At 60.6% G+C, this 12,500-nt stretch overlaps 1 non-coding gene and 2 pseudogenes across 1 annotated transcript; all 3 read left to right on the forward strand.

Moving 5' to 3' along the window:
- The first annotated feature begins 6,119 nt into the window (after positions 1–6,119).
- LOC145273458 (small subunit ribosomal RNA) lies at positions 6,120–8,490 on the forward strand (annotated as a pseudogene).
- A 396-nt stretch (positions 8,491–8,886) lies between these two features.
- Positions 8,887–9,044, forward strand: LOC145273339 (5.8S ribosomal RNA). The gene has a single exon (XR_013866334.1). It is a non-coding gene; the product is annotated as a 5.8S ribosomal RNA (ribosomal RNA).
- A 621-nt stretch (positions 9,045–9,665) lies between these two features.
- LOC145273266 (large subunit ribosomal RNA) overlaps positions 9,666–12,500 on the forward strand; it is a 3,198-nt pseudogene continuing 363 nt past the window's right edge.

Raw genomic sequence — 12,500 nt, forward strand, 5'->3', positions numbered from 1 at the left:
CAGGTCGGCCGGGCGCTTCCAGACGCCTACCGACACCGGTCAGGTCGGCGAGGCTCCCGGCGGCCCCGAGCGGGACCACAGGTTGCGGAAGGCGTCCAAGTGAGCGGCGGCGACGCCAGGAGGCCCCCGGGGTCGACTCCGCGGCCCCCGGGTCGGTGTGCGGGCCTCCAGAGCTCGATAAAGTAGTGGTGTCGCTAGCGGTCGAGAAGGCACTTTTCGACGCCTACTGCCACCCCCACATGGCGGTAGGCGCAAAACTGGAAAATCGCCGACCAGAAATGTCGCTTCGTATAATCGACGTTTTTTTTGACCACCATTTTCAGGTGTCGGAGGTGGGTCTGGACGAATACCAACACCATTTCTGGGGTTTCACAACCGCCCGGCTTTTCCGACATATGTTGGAAAGGAGTAGCGATCGAGCGAAGGGGGCTGTCGGTAGGCGGCCGCGGGTTGCATGTGTGCCCGGGACAGCACCCCCATCCAACTAAGGGGTGTCCCCCGGGGGCCAGGGGGACCTCGTCCAGGTCGGCCGGGCGCTTCCAGACGCCTACCGACACCGGTCAGGTCGGCGAGGCTCCCGGCGGCCCCGAGCGGGACCACAGGTTGCGGAAGGCGTCCAAGTGAGCGGCGGCGACGCCAGGAGGCCCCCGGGGTCGACTCCGCGGCCCCCGGGTCGGTGTGCGGGCCTCCAGAGCTCGATAAAGTAGTGGTGTCGCTAGCGGTCGAGAAGGCACTTTTCGACGCCTACTGCCACCCCCACATGGCGGTAGGCGCAAAACTGGAAAATCGCCGACCAGAAATGTCGCTTCGTATAATCGACGTTTTTTTTGACCACCATTTTCAGGTGTCGGAGGTGGGTCTGGACGAATACCAACACCATTTCTGGGGTTTCACAACCGCCCGGCTTCTCCGACATATGTTGGAAAGGAGTAGCGATCGAGCGAAGGGGGCTGTCGGTAGGCGGCCGCGGGTTGCATGTGTGCCCGGGACAGCACCCCCATCCAACTAAGGGGTGTCCCCCGGGGGCCAGGGGGACCTCGTCCAGGTCGGCCGGGCGCTTCCAGACGCCTACCGACACCGGTCAGGTCGGCGAGGCTCCCGGCGGCCCCGAGCGGGACCACAGGTTGCGGAAGGCGTCCAAGTGAGCGGCGGCGACGCCAGGAGGCCCCCGGGGTGGACTCCGCGGCCCCCGGGTCGGTGTGCGGGCCTCCAGAGCTCGATAAAGTAGTGGTGTCGCTAGCGGTCGAGAAGGCACTTTTCGACGCCTACTGCCACCCCCACATGGCGGTAGGCGCAAAACTGGAAAATCGCCGACCAGAAATGTCGCTTCGTATAATCGACGTTTTTTTTGACCACCATTTTCAGGTGTCGGAGGTGGGTCTGGACGAATACCAACACCATTTCTGGGGTTTCACAACCGCCCGGCTTCTCCGACATATGTTGGAAAGGAGTAGCGATCGAGCGAAGGGGGCTGTCGGTAGGCGGCCGCGGGTTGCATGTGTGCCCGGGACAGCACCCCCATCCAACTAAGGGGTGTCCCCCGGGGGCCAGGGGGACCTCGTCCAGGTCGGCCGGGCGCTTCCAGACGCCTACCGACACCGGTCAGGTCGGCGAGGCTCCCGGCGGCCCCGAGCGGGACCACAGGTTGCGGAAGGCGTCCAAGTGAGCGGCGGCGACGCCAGGAGGCCCCCGGGGTCGACTCCGCGGCCCCCGGGTCGGTGTGCGGGCCTCCAGAGCTCGATAAAGTAGTGGTGTCGCTAGCGGTCGAGAAGGCACTTTTCGACGCCTACTGCCACCCCCACATGGCGGTAGGCGCAAAACTGGAAAATCGCCGACCAGAAATGTCGCTTCGTATAATCGACGTTTTTTTTGACCACCATTTTCAGGTGTCGGAGGTGGGTCTGGACGAATACCAACACCATTTCTGGGGTTTCACAACCGCCCGGCTTCTCCGACATATGTTGGAAAGGAGTAGCGATCGAGCGAAGGGGGCTGTCGGTAGGCGGCCGCGGGTTGCATGTGTGCCCGGGACAGCACCCCCATCCAACTAAGGGGTGTCCCCCGGGGGCCAGGGGGACCTCGTCCAGGTCGGCCGGGCGCTTCCAGACGCCTACCGACACCGGTCAGGTCGGCGAGGCTCCCGGCGGCCCCGAGCGGGACCACAGGTTGCGGAAGGCGTCCAAGTGAGCGGCGGCGACGCCAGGAGGCCCCCGGGGTCGACTCCGCGGCCCCCGGGTCGGTGTGCGGGCCTCCAGAGCTCGATAAAGTAGTGGTGTCGCTAGCGGTCGAGAAGGCACTTTTCGACGCCTACTGCCACCCCCACATGGCGGTAGGCGCAAAACTGGAAAATCGCCGACCAGAAATGTCGCTTCGTATAATCGACGTTTTTTTTGACCACCATTTTCAGGTGTCGGAGGTGGGTCTGGACGAATACCAACACCATTTCTGGGGTTTCACAACCGCCCGGCTTCTCCGACATATGTTGGAAAGGAGTAGCGATCGAGCGAAGGGGGCTGTCGGTAGGCGGCCGCGGGTTGCATGTGTGCCCGGGACAGCACCCCCATCCAACTAAGGGGTGTCCCCCGGGGGCCAGGGGGACCTCGTCCAGGTCGGCCGGGCGCTTCCAGACGCCTACCGACACCGGTCAGGTCGGCGAGGCTCCCGGCGGCCCCGAGCGGGACCACAGGTTGCGGAAGGCGTCCAAGTGAGCGGCGGCGACGCCAGGAGGCCCCCGGGGTCGACTCCGCGGCCCCCGGGTCGGTGTGCGGGCCTCCAGAGCTCGATAAAGTAGTGGTGTCGCTAGCGGTCGAGAAGGCACTTTTCGACGCCTACTGCCACCCCCACATGGCGGTAGGCGCAAAACTGGAAAATCGCCGACCAGAAATGTCGCTTCGTATAATCGACGTTTTTTTTGACCACCATTTTCAGGTGTCGGAGGTGGGTCTGGACGAATACCAACACCATTTCTGGGGTTTCACAACCGCCCGGCTTCTCCGACATATGTTGGAAAGGAGTAGCGATCGAGCGAAGGGGGCTGTCGGTAGGCGGCCGCGGGTTGCATGTGTGCCCGGGACAGCACCCCCATCCAACTAAGGGGTGTCCCCCGGGGGCCAGGGGGACCTCGTCCAGGTCGGCCGGGCGCTTCCAGACGCCTACCGACACCGGTCAGGTCGGCGAGGCTCCCGGCGGCCCCGAGCGGGACCACAGGTTGCGGAAGGCGTCCAAGTGAGCGGCGGCGAGAAGCGGAGGCCCCCGGGGTCGACTCCGCGGCCCCCTTTCAGGTGTGCGGGCCCTCCAGTAGGCCTCAAGTAGTGGTGTCGCTAGCGGTCGAGAAGGCACTTTTCGACGCCTACTGCCACCCCCACATGGCGGTAGGTGTAAAATCGGAATAGACCGGACCAGGAATGTCGAGGGGGAAAAAAATGACAAAGTCCTGGTGTGCCTAGCCTACGAGAAGGCACTTTGCGACGCCTACCGACATCCCCATGTGGCAGTAGGCGTAAAACTGGAAAATCGCCGACCAGAAATGTCGCTTCGTATAATCGACGTTTTTTTTGACCACCATTTTCAGGTGTCGGAGGTGGGTCTGGACAAATACCAACACCATTTCTGGGGTTTTCCAGTTTGAAAGTTTTATAAAACATGTTCGGTAGGAAGCACACTTTGGTGTGTCGGTTCGTCGGAGCAGCGACTCTTTGCCTCGTGGTGGTCCGGAACGTCTCTACGGGCTTGTCGCAAAGGCGTCAGAAAGTGGCATCTCCGCCGCCTAGGGCTGTCACCGTTATCGCTGTCGCCGCGCTCCAACTTGTTTTGATCCGCCGCCTTCGTTCCTGCCAACCGTGCGCCCGCTCATCGTCGTTAGGTTATAATACGTGGTACGTGTGTGTGCTTCTCCGTGGACCTAGGGCTGCTCGACGTGTCGAACGATATGTTGGAACAACTAACGGCTCCTTTTCCTGGTTCCATAGTCGTCGTGGTACCCGCGTCGTCAGCCATATCTATGTCCACCATGTTTAGCCGATACGTTTGCTGCAGCTTCTGCTTCCGCCTCAGCGTTCGCCGCTCTCAGCCGCCGCTGTTGTTGCTGCCGTTCTGCCATTCAACCACTACCTGCGAATCTTTCGATGATCGGCCGAACGACCCATCGCTGTGCGACCGATAAATCCTCCGGATTAGGGAGAAACGCCGCCGCTCTCTGCCGCCGTCGAACGGAAAAACGTACATTGTAACGAACGAACGAACGAACGAACGAATTAACGAACGAGCGAACAAACAAACAAAAATAGCCGCGGGGGATGCACTATGTAGATCCTGATCCCCTTGTAACCATACGTACGTTGTTCGATGCTCTCCCGTCCTGGAAGTCGCCGCAGCAAACAGGAGGATGAGCAGCAGCAGGCGCCGCCGCCGTAACCGCCGCCTGCCTGCCGCCTCCTACTCCTGTCAGCGTCCGATCTCACAGCCGTGTGAACGTTCGCTGACACCCGATTTCTTTCCGTCTGGCAAAACCTTGGACGTCCCGCTCGCGGTACACGTGCTGCAGCGACTTCTCGTCCGACAACGCATAAGCGTCGACGTCTGCCGCCGCATCTTCTGATACGTGGACGGTGATAGCGCTAGTCCCTTCTTGCGCCACCTCCACCTTTGTTAGCGCCAAAGAAGATCGATCGAGCAGTCGTGGTCGCAGTCGATTAACCCGTTTTCACCGTCCGCAGTTCCCAAGCCGCCGATCAAGTCGTTGCTCTTCTTGTTCGTTCTTCCCATACCGTCGATTTGCACGGCTGCCGGATGAGCCATCCTCTGTCCGGCGAAGCGCTCACGTCAGTGATCGATACTTGCACCGACAGTCCTCCCGCTCGCGACTCGGTGCTCGAATCGGACTCGTTCGTTTTTATCTCGATGCGATTGTGAAAAGGGGGACCGGTCGTCAATGTCGTGTGTGTCGACGATGTTGTTCGCCCGGTCCGCCGCGTTGTTGTCGTTTTTTTTTTTTTTTTTTTTTTCCCCTAACGTTCGCCGTCGCACGGACGAAAGGGTGAGAAAAAAAAAAAAAAGCTCGAAAAAGCCGCCCAAAAAAATCGGACCGAGGAGCCGCTTGCGAGAACGCGCCATGTGCACGTTGTCTCTCCTCGGTTTTCCGAGCACGAACACGACGCCGGTCGGTCGGTCGGTCGACGAAGGCGACGACGAAGGTGACGGGAAAATTTACGCCGCCGCTGCCCTGGTCCAGCTCCTCCCCGATGACGGCTGTGATGTTGACGTTGACGTTGGCGACGACGACGACGACGACGGAGACGACGACGACGACGAGACGGCATCGATGGCGACCACGATGACGACGACCTCGACGAGTTCAGTCTGCACCTTGACCTCCGATGTCCGTGTGCACTGCCGTCGTGCTGTTTGTCGTTTGTCGTATGTATCGCTGTCAAGGGTGCCGTTGTCGTTGTTGTTGTCGACGTTGTTGCTTGCTCTCTCGTCTCGGTCGGTTGGTACGTTGATGACGACGACGACGACGAAGACGACGACGACGACGACGAGACGGCATCGATGGCGACCACGATGACGACGACCTCGACGATTCCAGTCTGCACCTTGACCTCCGATGTCCGTGTGCACTGCCGTCGTGCTGTTTGTCGTTTGTCGTATGTATCGCTGTCAAGGGTGCCGTTGTCGATGTTGTTGTTGTCGACGCTGTCGTCTGTTCTCTCTTCTCGGCCGGCTGTGACGTGGACGTTGACGACGACGACGACGAGACGGAATCGATGGCGACCACGATGACGACGACCTCGGCGAGTTCAGTCTGCACCTTGACCCTCGATGTCCGTGTGCACTGCCGTCGTGCTGCTTGTCGTTTGTCGTATGTATCGCTGTCAAGGGTGCCGTTGTCGTTGTTGTTGTCGACGTTGGTCGCTTTCGTTCTTTGAGTCTCGGTCTCGGTCCAAGTCAGGGGAGAAACAAAAAAGAGGCCATCAGCGCGGGCAGCGCGCTTCTACTGACGGCGAACCTCCTCGAAAAACAAATAAACACGTGCCCGTCGTTGTAGTTGTCTGTCTTATGTCGGTCGGTCGGTCGGTCGGTCTGTCGTTCTGTCGAAACAAAGTCCCAAATTCCAACGATACCTGGTTGATCCTGCCAGTAGTCATATGCTTGTCTCAAAGCTTAAGCCATGCAAGTGTAAGTTCACGCCACGCATTAGAACGGGCGAAACCGCGAATGGCTCAGGAACCGGACCTAATCCTCGGGACCGTATTCCTCCTCGGAGGCGATGGATAACTGTGGCAATTCTAGAGCTAATACATGTGACACAGGCCGCGATCGGTCGGCGCGCCGTCGTCGCCACGCCTCGCGCGCTGGCACCCGCGTCGGCCGTTCCGGGTCGCGGCGCTACATATTAGACTGAGACCGATGCGCGTCATTCCGTCCTCCCGTCGTCGGCGTTCCCGCTCGCGGGTCCGTTCGGTGGCGGGGCTCATAGGGCGGCGCGCTCCGCTTTGGTGACTCTGGATAACTCACTGGTCGATCGCACGAGCTTTCACGCCCGGCGACGGGTCTCTCGAGGGTCCGCCCTATCAACTGTCGACGGTCGGTTAAGTGCCTACCGTGGTTACTACGGGTAACGGGGAATCGGGGTTCGATTCCGGAGAGGGAGCATGCGAAACGGCTACCACATCCAAGGAAGGCAGCAGGCGCGCAAATTACCCACTCCCGGCACGGGGAGGTAGTGACGAAAAATAACGACGCGGGACTCTGTCGAGGCCCCGCGATCGGAATGAGTACACTTCAAATCCGTTAACGAGGACCAACCGGAGGGCAAGTCTGGTGCCAGCAGCCGCGGTAATTCCAGCTCCGGTAGCGTATATTAAAGTTGTTGCGGTTAAAAAGCTCGTAGTCCGAACTCGGGTTCGTGGTCGCGCAAGCGGCCCCGGGGCGGCGGCGCCATCGTCCGTCGTTGACTTTGGTCGTCCGTTCGCATTCCCGGCCCTTTCCGCCGGTGTCAACCGCTAGCATACCCGCCACGCGGTCCTGCCGGCGAGGTGGACGAGGAGGTCGTGATCGGGATCCGGGAAAAAAAAAACAAGTGGTCGTCGGTTCGGTTCCGGGAGTAGTCTAACGGGGGGGTGCTACGTGTGTGTGTTTGGGTGCGTTCATTCGCATCCCCGCACTCTGACCCCCGCGCTTCTCTCCCTCTCCCTTTCCGCGCGTTCCTCTTTTTTTTTGAACCCCCCGGTCCGCTCCGAGTCCCTGCTTCGTGTCTTGTCTGCGCGCGTGTTGCGGTCGGCGGTTTCTCCTCCAAGGGTGCTCTTAACCGAGTGTCCGCGGCGGCCGGTACGTTCACTTTGAAAAAATTAGAGTGCTCAGAGCGGGCTGTTCAAGCTTGCATACGATAAGCATGGAATGATGGAAGAGGGCCTCGTCTACGTCTGTCGGTCTCCGTCTACGGCGAGGCAATGATCGAAGGGAGCGGTCGGGGCCACTCGTATTGCGACGTTAGAGGTGAAATTCTTGGATCGTCGCAAGACGAACTGCAGCGATGGCGTGTGGCAAGCACGTTTTCCTCGATCAAGAGCGAAAGTCGGAGGTTCGAAGACGATCAGATACCGTCGTAGTTCCGACCGTAAACGATGCCGACCGGCGATCCGCCGGCGTTCGCTTCCATGACCCGGCGGGTAGCCTGCGGGAAACCAGAGTTCGGTTCCGGGGGGAGTATGGTTGCAAAGCTGAAACTTAAAGGAATTGACGGAAGGGCACCACCAGGAGTGGAGCCTGCGGCTTAATTTGACTCAACACGGGAAAACTCACCCGGTCCGGACACCGGTAGGATTGACAGATCGATAGCTCTTTCTCGATTCGGTGGGTGGTGGTGCATGGCCGTTCTTAGTTGGTGGAGCGATCCGTCTGGTTGATTCCGATAACGAACGAGACTCCGGCCTGCTAACTAGTGCGCCGATGTCAGTGATTTTTACGGCGGGCTCGGCGTCCTCCGTGGCGCTCGGGTCCGGGTCGGTTTTCTCACGCACTTCTTAGAGGGACGGGTGGCAGAAAGCCACACGAGGCGGAGCGATAACAGGTCTGTGATGCCCTTAGATGTCCGGGGCCGCACGCGCGCTACACTGGAGGTATCAGCGGGGACTTCGCCCCGGCCCGAGAGGGTTGGGAAACCTCTGAACCACCTCCCGTGATAGGGATCGGGGCCTGTAACCAACCCCGTGAACGAGGAATTCCCGGTAGGCGCGGGTCAACAGCCCGCGTCGATCACGTCCCTGCCCTTTGTACACACCGCCCGTCGCTACTACCGATCGAACGGTCCGGTGAGGTCCTCGGATCTGGCCGACGACGCCGCCGGGCAGTGCGCGACGTGTCCGTCACGACACTCGTGCATCTACGCCTCGGCGTTCGATGCCTGGAGAAGACGACCGAACCCGATCGTTTAGAGGAAGTAAAAGTCGTAACAAGGTTTCCGTAGGTGAACCTGCGGAAGGATCATTACCGTTTTCCCGTTCGAGACTGGTTTGTTGTTTTCCGGCCTACCTCCTCTGTCTGTCGGTGTCAACGCCTCGAATGCGCGCAAACAAACCTATAAAAGGCGGAGCGAGAGATAGATTTGTGGTGACGCGGAGGTTTTTAAAGCCCCAGCTCTTCTTGCTTGCTTCCGCGTCTTACCACCTGTTTGTTTTTTCGCCCACCGCAAGTGATGGCCGCTTCTTCTTTGCCTTGTCGCCGCTTTATCGTTTTTTTGTTTTTTTGCAGCCGCTGTGCCACCGCCGCTAGCTAAAAACAAACTACTCGCGACATTGCAATGCCGTCACGCCTCCTCGCACAGACCTCCTCGCACACTACTAAATCTATATAAACAAAAACTAATATAAAAAAACCCAAGTGCTGAACCCTGGACGGGGGATCACTCGGCTCGTCCGTCGATGAAGAGCGCGGCCAGCCGCGAGAACTGATGCGAATTGCAGGACTCAGTGAACATCGACACCTCGAACGCACATTGCGGCCCCGAGATCCCTTGTCTCGGGGCCACGTCCGGTCGAGAGGCGGAACGTTACATGTCTTTCTCCGTTAACGAAACGACATCTTGCCGTCCCCGTGCCCGCCCGGTCCTCGGCACGGTGGTAACCGGGACGTCGCAGGAGCGAGTGACGAGGGGGAAGAAAAATAAAAAAAGAATTGACTCCTTTCAATGTCTTTTTTTTTTTTAAAACCCTCTCCGGCCTCCTCCTTCGTCTCCCGCTGGCAGACCGCGGAGTCTTTTCCCTTTTCGACCGCGTGAAGAAACACTGTGGAGGAGGAGCAGGAGGAGTCTGTCCGAAAGCAGCCGAAGGGAGAACAAAACAAAAAAAAAGCACCGACCTAACCGACTGCCGACGTAAGCGCCGCCTGCTCGTCTCGCTCTCTGCCTCATGAAGGTGTCTCTCAGCGACGCCTCGAGCAGCGCGACGAGCACGGCCGTCGCACCGTAAAAAGGTGGCCGCGTCGTAGGCAACGCAACGTCGGATGGGGAGGACCCACGCTTTTTTTTAATTGTTGGCTTCTTCATTTTCGGTCGGACGGGCGCTATATCGGCCAGCCGTCGTCACACGGAGGGTACCGATCGAGATTCCTCTCCTCCAAACACCACACTCTACTAAAAACCGCCGCCCTCGGCTCGGACGAGACGACCCGCTGAACTTAAGCATATCGCTAAGCGGAGGAAAAGAAACCAACCGGGATTCCCTTAGTAACGGCGAGTGAACCGGGAGAAGCCCAACGCCGAATCCCGTCGCAAGTTAAAGGCTTCGGGACGTGTGGCGCATGGGTCGAAGGCAGCCGTTCGTTTTCGTCTCGCATAGTTCGGAGTTCCCTCGATCGGGGCCGCCCGCGGCGGGTGCCAGGCCCATTCGGTGCGGACGGCGAGCGACGGCCTTCGATCCGAGAGTCGGGTTGCTTGGGAACGCAGCCCAAATCGGGTGGTAAGCTCCATCCAAGGCTAAATACCGGGACGAGTCCGATAGTCGACAAGTACCGTGAGGGAAAGTTGAAAAGAACTTTGGAGAGAGAGTTCAAGAGAACGTGAAACCGCCCAGGGGTAAACGGGTGGGACCGCTCACCGCGATCGCGGGGGGACTCAGTCCGGTGCTGCCTAGGCTCGAGCCCAAACTCGATGTGTGTTCTTGAAAGAGAGGCCGTCGCGGCACAGGTCGTCGTTCGTCGTGTCCGCGGGGGACTCGTTCCCCGCGGTTCCAGCTTTTGTGCCCGCGTCGCCGACGAAGGAGACGGGCCGCGTGGATAGCGGGAAGGGAAACGTGGTGACGACCGCGGCGTCGGTAGGTGGCTGCGTCGGTTGGCTGCGACGGAGGGGACTCGTCCTCTCGATCGCTGCTGCCGCCGGGCCCTAACCCGCCGCATCCGTCGCCGCCGCTTCTTCTTTCCTCCTGCTCCCTCCGCGCGCGACTCCGCTGCACCCGTCCCCTTCATCATCGCTCGGCGTAATCATGGCGCGGGCGCTTCGGCGCGACCTCCGCGCGGCCGGCACCGGACGCACTTCCCCTCCGGTCCGTCGTCGCGACCCGTTCCCGGCGTGCAGGTCGAACACGCGGGTTTTTTTCCGTAGGCGGCAGGCGTTTCATCACCCTGAAAACCCCCGTCTTCCCACCTTGTGAAGTCGGGGGCCACCGGCCGTCGGGCCCGCGAACGTAACTGCCCCTTTCTGCCGGGAACGGAGGAAATCTGACACGATCCGTTACACGTGGCGAGCCGGTCCGTTTTGATCCCGCCGGAAGTCGCGTGCGGGCGACGCACTCTGTGTGTCGCTCCTTAGGCGCCCCACCGTCTCGGGCGCGTGCGCGATGAGAGGCGGGATAGGACTGGCGCGGCCTCGCCGTCACGCACCTCGCCGACGTTTCGGGTTCTTGTCGGGGGCAACCCCGCCCGCGCCCGTTTCCGTTTCCGGAGAGGTCGCTCGGCGACGCTTTTTTACTCGAGCCGCCCGCCACCCCGGGTCAGCGACGTGCATCGGCAACCCACCCGACCCGTCTTGAAACACGGACCGAGGAGTCCTGGCCGTTCGCGAGTCGTAGGGGCCACCTCTGACTAACCCCGAAGGCGAAGCGAAAGCGAGAGAGCGTGTAGGAGGGCGTCGATCGGGAGAGGTGTCGTGGCAAAGTCGTCCGGGGGTCGTCGGGGGGTGTCGTCGGTCTCGTGCCGTCGTCTTCTCCTCGCCTCACCCGCCTCCGAGCCGTGCCCGATCCCGCCGGCGCGGCGTTTTCGGCCTTCCGCCGTCGCTGCTGCGGTGCCCGCAACTTTTCCTTTTTTCTCTCTTCCCGAGAGAGATAGGAGAGGGAAGGCTCGTGGCTGACGTGCGGTTGTTTTTCCCTCCTCCCCGAGAGGGGACCGGCGCATCATCCAAAAAGGGGAATTGCCGGGCGCCAGCTTCCATATCCTCCTTCCGCCCATCGGTGAGATCCCGCGGCTTGAACTAGTCCTATTTTGTCGTCGAGTTTAGGCGCTGCGCGCGGGCGCATCACCCCCGGGTCGGTTTCCCCTTTTTCCGAGTACGACTCGGCCGACTCTGGCGTAGCGAGCGACCAGGGACCCGAAAGATGGCGATCCACGCCCGGTCGGGATGAAGCCAGAGGAAACTCTGGTGGAAGTCCGAAGCGCCTCTGACGTGCAAATCGATCGTCGGAACCGGGTGTAGGGGCGAAAGACCAATCGAGCCGTCTAGTAGCTGGTTCCCTCCGAAGTTTCCCTCAGGATAGCTGGCGCTCGATCGTCGCAATTCCATCCGGTAAAGCGAACGATTGGAGGCCCCGGGGCCGTTCACGGCCTCGACCTACTCTCGAACTCGGAACGGGTGGAACGGGCCGACTCTCCCGAACGACGGAGCCGACCCATCCGGCCGCCGCCGCCAGCACGCTTCGCTGGGCGGTTGGTCACCTCGAATGCGAGTGCCAAGTGGGCCACTTTTGGTAAGCAGAACTGGCGCTGTGGGATGAACCAAACGTCCGGCTAAGGTGCCTAACGCGACGCCCATGAGATCCCCGAAAGGGTGTCGGTCGATATAGACAGCAGGACGGTGGCCACGGAAGTCGGAATCCGCTAAGGAGTGTGTAACAACTCACCTGCCGAATCGACCGGCCCCGAAAATGGATGGCGCTGGAGCGACGGACCGATGCCGGACCGTCGCGGCGAGGAGCGATGAACTTTCGCGCCGAAACGATGCCGCGACGAGTAGGAGGGCGCCGCGGCGAGCACGGAAGCCTAGGGCGCGAGCCCGGGTGGAGCCGACCGCGGGTGCAGATCTCGGTGGTAGTAGCAAATATTCGAACGAGACCTTCGAAGACCGAAGTGGAGAAGGGTTCCGTGCCAACGGCGGTCGAGCACGGGTCAGTCGGTCCTAAGACGCGGGCGAAAGTCTTCCCGAAAGGCGCCGGATCCGTTATGAAAGGTGAAAGGAAAGCGAATCGAATCGAATCGAATCAAAAGCCCAAACAAAAAAAAAGCGGCCGGCCTCC

The sequence above is a fragment of the Euprymna scolopes genome, unplaced genomic scaffold, assembly GCF_053919585.1.
Source record: "Euprymna scolopes isolate OS-2025 unplaced genomic scaffold, ASM5391958v1 sca1, whole genome shotgun sequence".
Taxonomy (NCBI): Eukaryota; Metazoa; Mollusca; class Cephalopoda; order Sepiida; family Sepiolidae; genus Euprymna; species Euprymna scolopes.